Below are 7,896 nucleotides of genomic sequence, written 5' to 3'. Positions count from 1 at the left end.
CGAAAAATGGTCGCTTACTCTACGGGAAGAACACAGACTGAAAGTATTTGAGAACAAAATATTGAGGCGACTATTCGGACCCAAGAGGAACGTAATTTAGACCCTTTACCAAACATTATTGGGATCATCAAGTCTAAGAGTCTTAGGTGGGTAGCTCATGTAACAAGAATGAAAGAAAGTAGGAACACTTTCAAAGTTTTAACTGGAAATCCAATCGGAAAACGCAAAGCTCTTGTGAACGCAGCATTGAACCTCCGAGTTCCATGGGCCATAGACGAACATATATATACGGATGAACATGATAAATACATAAGGGTGTTTTGGAAAACCAATCAATAATTAATTCACTCGAATGTGTAAACAAAATTTTTATTTCAAAATATAAATATACGAAAAATCCTCCAATTTTAAATGTGTCCATCAATATAAGTTTTAAAAAAAAAGAGTCTTGTTATTTTATCAAAATCAGCGTTATTCTCTGCATAAATTTTACTTAACTCTTCAAAAGATATGGTCTCTATGTTTTCACTCTATTTCGACAAAAAGATTCTCTAAAAGATATTCAAAGCAAATTCGAAAAGTTATCATAATGGCATATTAGTATCATCTTCGTTTCCTATATTCAACGAATTTCGTGTAGACATTGATAGAAGATACTTGCATCCAAGTAACAAGTGAATGAAAACCACCTTTTGTTTTTAAAAGGCGAGAAAGTATAACCTTCACTGACTCTTCCAATTAGAGCATTACTGCACTAGAGTTAAATCCATCCCAACATTTTAAGAGTTCATTTTGGGAGAAGAAAGGATATTGTCCTATAGCTCCAAAAAGGAGTTTCAAAGGTATCGAAAGGAATTTGTAGAAAATTATTTTTTCCTACTTTATATACCTACAATCTCAAACGAGATCCACACCACACTACGTCAAGATTCAAAGGAACCTTTGAATAAATCATAAAGAAGAAACTCCTCTTCCCACTCCAGTTCACAAAGCAAAATACCCATTTTGCTTCACTTCTCAGATTGAAAAACCTACAAATCACCCTTCTTCTTCCTCCTCTTCACCCTCTCCTTCATCAAGTGTCATCTCTTGCTTCTGCATATATTCAGAAACTAAATCATACAAGTCCGTTTCAGCTTCTGTAAATTCCATCTCGTCCATCCCTTCACCTGTGTACCAATGGACAAAGGCTCTTCTTCTAAACATGGCTGTAAATTGCTCTGCCACTCTTTTGAAACAGTCAACTATTGCGGTGTTGTTTGCAATTAAAGTTCCCGACATCTTCAAACCACGTGGAGGAATATCACAAACAGCTGTCTTCATGTTATTCGGTATCCATTCCACGAAATAGCTACTGTTCTTAAGTTTGATGTTCAACATCTGTTCATCAACTTCTTTCGTAGACATCCTTCCACGATAATAAACCGCTACAGTCATGTATTTACCATGTCTTGGATCACACGCTGTCATCATATTCTTAGCATCAAAAAGCTGTTGAGTAATTTCCGGCACTGTTAGTGCTCGATATTGTTGACTACCTCGAGATGTGAGTGGTGCAAATCCTGGAATGAAAAAATGTAATCGCGGCTCTGGAACTAAATTCACACCGAGCTTTCGTAAGTCTGCATTCAGTTGTCCAGGAAATCTTAAACACGTTGTCACTCCAGACATCGCGGCAGATACTAAATGGTTCAAATCCCCGTAAGTTGGTGTAGTTAATTTCAATGTTCTAAAGCAAATATCGTATAATGCTTCATTATCGATAAACATTGCTAAATCAACTCCAGTTATCAAATGATGGGCCGATAAAACACAGTTAAGTGGTTCTACTACTGTATCTGATACTTTAGGAGATGGAACAATGCAAAAATTACATTTAATTCTATCTGGATATTCTTCGCCTAGCTTATTGAGGAGAAGTGTTCCCAAACCAGCACCCGTTCCTCCACCGAGTGAGTGAACTAATTGAAAGCCTTGAAGACAATCACAGCCTTCCGCTTCTTTTCTTGTAACATCAAGAACAGAATCAATAATTTCTAAACCTTCTGTGTAGTGACCCTTAGCCCAATTATTTCCAGCTCCACTTTGTCCAAAGACAAAATTATCAGGACGAAATATTTGTCCAAAAGGACCTGATCTAATTGAATCCATAGTTCCAGGTTCCAAATCAATCATAATTGCTCGAGGCACAAATTTTCCTCCCGTCGCCTCCGTGAAATAAACATTTATTCTTTCCAACTGTAAATCGGAATCTCCATGATACGAACCTGTAGGATCGATACCGTGTTCATCTGAGATTACCTCCCAGAACTTTCCTCCTATCTGATTTCCACACTGTCCGGCTTGTAGATGAACTATCTCCCTCATCTTGTATCAAATATATACAGGAAACAGCAGTAAATTATTGAATTTTGTTAGAAATTAACAAATTTTACTCCTCTCGTCACAGTAACCCGACCTAACACATTAATTATCTATCTTTTTCTTCTTGGTTATTGACTTTTAGTAGATTGTCATTTTTAATTTCTTGTTACATTAGTTGCCAGATCGCTATAATTAAAATACACTTACTTTTAATCATAGTTGAAACAATCAATGAAACATTTAATGGATTAAAATTCAAAATTAAAGAAAATTATACATGAAATTAATTGTCAGAATAAAGTGACTGTTAAAATAAATAAAATAACTTCAAAATTAATCATTTTTAAAATTAAAATTTCACTTTTATTCAATGATGAGAACTGTCTTGAGTTGTGAAAGTTAGTATAGCATAATCGATTATTATGAAAAGTTAGTGTTTCAAACATACTGATAATAATTAATATAAAGTCATAAAATACAAGCAAAAAAGGTATCAATGAAATAATGTATTTTTAAATTTTAACTTTTGTGTATCTGTTACTTCTAGGAGGTACAATTTTTGGAATGTATACAGAAACACACACACACATATATATATATACCGGTATATAAGTTTCATATAATAATTTTCAAGAATTCAGGATTTCATTGTTACAAAATGTCCATGGCCAAGACTTCATGCTAATTTGGAACCACTTTGGGAAAGGAGCCTGCATATATATTCTTTGCTGTGAACTTACTTTTTTTTTTAAAGTATTGTGATGCACTAGAATGGCTTTTTTTTTACAATTAGCCGAAAGCAAGCACCCTGTTAAAGGGTTATGCCCTTTTTTTAGGGAAGGGAATTTATAAACATTAGGGTAAAGAAATTGCATGTTGTATGGAAAGATTGTATCGTAGCGTTTTGAAATAAATCACAAAAACAGCTACATCCATCCTTGCCATTCAAGTCCATCGTTTCAGCATGGTTTTGGAGAAAGATAATGATCAATTTTTAAAAGGTTACGATTTTTTAATGACTATCTGTTACATTAAAAGATCCTACAAAAATTGATTGATTAGTTTAAAATTAATAAAAATTTAAGAGATTAATTTGATCGTTGATCTTCTAATGGATTAATTAAATTACAGACCTAATAATAACTAAAGTACATTATCTACGCGCCACTTCTCTGTTCAATTTTTAAGTAGTAATGGCGATACGTAGGCGAAAGTTTGTACCCCTGGGTCCCTGGTCCAGGGGCTAAGGTACCTCTGCCAAAATTTAGAGGGGTTGGTCCTATACACTCCTGGCCCTGACTTCTCGAGCAGGGACCCAGAGGCACAAAATTTCGCCCAGGTATGCCATTACTACTTTTTAACTGACCAAATAAAAGTTGAAGCCTAGTCAACTAAAAATTATGTACAAAGAAAAACATATGGAATATTCCTTTATTATAGAGTTTGTGTAAAAATGCTATGTTTAATATTTTGGTGCAGATTTACTGTACGGATCCACAGATCTGTAAAATTTACAAAACAAATTTGTAATAATATTCTAATAGACTAGTGTTAAATAATCTAAATATATTGTATTGCGTTCTTACCTGTGAAATACGTTAATGAAAGTCGAAGCTGTTACGTGCGGATTCGCCTGTAAGGTAACTAGTAACCACAGTATACAAAGTGAAGCAAAGTATATGAAGGCAATGTGCTAACTCCTGAGGCTACAGAAGTATTCAATTAAGGGAAACACATAATTGTAAATTTACGTTAGTAATGTGTTATGTTACTTTGGAATGCAAATATGCAAGTACTGAAAACATATCAGGATATTACCCATAACCTGTTTATTAACGTACAAATTCATAATTCAACACGCAAGGTAAGTAATTTTATGCCATATATAGCGTTTTACGTTATCTTCGTTTATATGTATGCTCACCTTTGCTGACGCGCCTGCTCCCTACAGACGCACACCCACGCTGAAGCTCGTGCAACCCTGCCGCGTTCCTACCCTGACTCTGCTAGATAGCATTCGTACCTTTCAGTGGACACCTAGCACAAGTTGGTTAAGGCCTGCACAGAAAAATGCAAGTCGACATTCGAAAAATTGTTGTTTAAGATACAAAAATCGATTTACTGAAAAAGATATGTGATGAATTATGTATGGATTCGTACAATAAAACTGCACCAATATTTTAATATTGATAGTTTAGTAATGCTTATATTTCAACGGATTATATTATTGTACTGTCAGGACAATTAGGTATATATTAAATGGCGGGTGCAGATTTGCTAACTATTGGCAAAATAAACTGTATGCAAGCGAATATAATGGATATATGATTTTGCAATGACAAATCTGTTAGTTTTCCAGGAACATTTGTGCCTCACATCTGAATTTAAGGAATGTCTGCAAAACCCTAGAGACTCCAAATCCGATATTGCGTGGGTGGCAAAGCCGATTACACCGTCAGTGTTGATGTGAATTCCCTCTTGTAGAACTTCTGGTAGTCATTGCTTATAATATAGGTTTTGTTTTATATATATATATATATATATATATATATATATATATATATATATATATATATAAAATAACGAAGAATGATTTTTTTTTTTATTTTTCGTAAAATAGACTTAACTAAATAGTATTTGTTTCCTACTCTTGCAAATTAAAATTCAAGAAGCTTAGTCACTGCAATAATCCTAACTTCAGCAACGTCTTTCCTTCAATTCTTCGGTGAATCAATTTTTTTTTTTTTTTTTCGTGGTCTTCTAGTCTAGACACTTGAACTTCAACGATATTAAATAATAATAAATACGTGATGAGGAGAGATTATAAACTGAAATTTACGCTTCCTACTTCAACAACGCTTGAGATGAGATATTAAAATAGTAATTCTATTCTTCCTCTTCTCTCTTAAAGAGGATAAAGTTTTAAAAAATAAAATCCTTTTGTTAGCTCTTTCCCACTCCATGAGAAAACTGTATTTTCCATATTTGAAGTTTTTGAAAAATGAAATGAAATCTTTAAGTTTGACGTCCACGGTTATGCCGGCTAGGTTGAGTTGGTTTTATTTTAGCGTCCCTTTCAGGAGCGAGGCTATATGAGACGTGAACCTACTGATTAACGTGGAATCCGAACCACATGAGCTTCCACCGGGAATCGAATCCGGGTCTCCCACGCCAAAGGCGCGTACGCTAACCGCTTAGCCACGGATGAGCTCTTTATGCCGGCTAGGATAAAGAGGACGGTGATAATGAAAAATGAAGGAGATGGTGGAATGAAGAAAGTGGGAGGAAACGGGAGAACCCCGAGAAAACTCACGCACATGGTGTTTGTCCACTACAAAGCTCACTTGGCGCGAACTGAGGTCAAACCAAGAACCCCGTGCTCTACCACTGATTGAAGTTTTTGAGTCTAGGGTATCGACTCAACGAGAGAGAGAGATCATGCATTTTGTTTCTTTGTTGCAACATTTCCTTAGAAAATTTGAAAATGTTTGCTTAACCGCAGGGCCGTGCCGTGGAAAATCAGCGCCCGGGGCGAGAGCATACGACGGCGCCCCCATATATACATTCCAAGCAATTTATCCTATCTGTTTTCCTTTTTTCTCTTCCGAATATTTCGCCCCCTTACTTCGGCGCCCGGGGCCGTCGCCCCGCTCGCCCCCCCCCCCCTTCCCACGGCACGGCCCTGCTTAACCGAAACATTCGTTGATTTTATTCACTTGAAAATGATCGTGTATTATTAATAGAAAAAAAGATAAAAGACAAAAATTTAAATCTTTCAGTTTAACCTCACACAATTATGACCTTAAGGCTAAGGGAAACGGATGACTGAGGCAAGTAAATGTTTATGAAAGTACCGGTGGAATGATAATGTGGATGGAAACGCCAATACCCCTAGAAAACCCACGGATACGATGTTGTCTACCACAAACTTACTTGGATCTAACCATGGACCTCACACACTAGAGAGAAGCACTCTACCACTGAGCCATCCTGCATTCATGTTTTAATACAAATTTCATACTTTGACATAGCATGAAATTCCCTCTTCACATCTTATAAATTTTCTTACAGTTTTTTCAGTGTCAATTACTCTGTTAAGAAACTGAGGTGTTGGCGTGTTCACATTTGATATGGATGGTCCCGTGTTCCATACTTAAATACTTGTTTAGGCTGCTTGGGTGGAGTTGAGTTGATTTTAGTTTAGCGTCCCGTTCAGCAGCGAGGCTATATGAGACGTGGACCTACTGATTAACGTGGAATCCGAACCACATTAGCTCCCGCCGGGAATTGAGCCCGTGTCTCCCACGCCAAAGGCGTGTACACTAACCGCTTAGCCACGAAGGAGCTCAATTGTTTAGGCTGCTGGTGTAGGTAAAAGTAATAACTATAAACAAACATTACTTTGTTAATTACATGATTAATCCTTTAGAAATTATTGGAATTGGGATATATTCACAACAGTTACACGTTTCTATAAAGTTTTTCTTGGTTTGAATAAGTTCATGCACTAGAGAAGTGGTTAAGTGATTGCCAGTATGTTTCCTGAGCCCTTGTCCTCAGGTTCGATCTCTAGCAGCAAAAATATAGTTCCGACTAGGAACTAGGGATGGCCAGAACTGGTTCCTGGTGGAACCGTTTTTTGGGTCTGAACGGATCCGGTTCCGGAACCGGTTTTAGGTTCCAGGTCTGGAACCGGTTTTACGGATCCAGGTCTGGAACCGGTTCTTCGGATCCAGGTCTGGAACCGGTTCCTAAGATCCAGTTCTGGAACCGGGTTTTCGGATCCAGGTCCGGAACCGGTTCTGAAGGAACTTTGTTGCCATCCCTACTAGGAACTGAACTATAGATCAATCATCTAATTAAATAGTTTGTGAGGTCACAGTTTGCTGCTTCATTTCATGGTAAACCTCACGGAGAGGAGAAGGTGTAAACGGAAAAAGACCTGGCGTTAAGAAAAAGCAGAGGTAACATGCAAACAAGAACAAAGAGAACCTTAAAAAAAAAAGCCTGTGACAAACATCTTGGCAATTCAGCTAAACGAATAAAACGCAACTCTGACGCGATGTTGCCGAATGCTAAGGTGTGTGGTAATGGCTAAGCAGATGAACTACAGCGTGATCAGGTGGCAAAGGATAGACGTGGATGTGTACAAAATAAACATGGCAATACCTTTGGCCTCTCAGCTAGCAGCGTTTAAAGGGAACTTGGAGCGCCGCCTTCAAATTCTAAGATGTTTGTCACGCCGTTTAGTAATGGATTCAAGACTATGCGAACACTACCAACACTTGCGTATTTTATTCTCCTACCTAATGTCCCTCCCTTTCTTTGCTCTAATGTTTCTCTCTGCTATTTGTTCTGATTGTAAAACGCACCTACATCGTATATTGGCCAGTTTGAAAGGACTGCCGTGGCAAGCCTTACGTCTCTATAAGTGGCCACGATGACTTGTGCAACCTGAGCTCTACTCGAATCATAGAATCGCTTTCCCTCACGTGTGATGCATCGGAAGAATTCGGTATGATTCATGGAGCA

The 7,896-nt window shown here is 37.2% G+C and overlaps 1 pseudogene; it reads right to left on the bottom strand.

Annotated features, from left to right (window-relative positions):
- Nucleotides 1–362: 362 nt before the first annotated feature.
- LOC145692816 (tubulin beta-4A chain pseudogene) lies at nt 363–2,486 on the bottom strand (annotated as a pseudogene).
- Nucleotides 2,487–7,896: the final 5,410 nt, after the last annotated feature.

The sequence above is a fragment of the Thermobia domestica genome, chromosome 8, assembly GCF_964235325.1.
Source record: "Thermobia domestica chromosome 8, izTheDome1.hap1.1, whole genome shotgun sequence".
Classification (NCBI taxonomy): domain Eukaryota; kingdom Metazoa; phylum Arthropoda; class Insecta; order Zygentoma; family Lepismatidae; genus Thermobia; species Thermobia domestica.
This window is presented reverse-complemented; position numbering and strand designations above follow the sequence as displayed.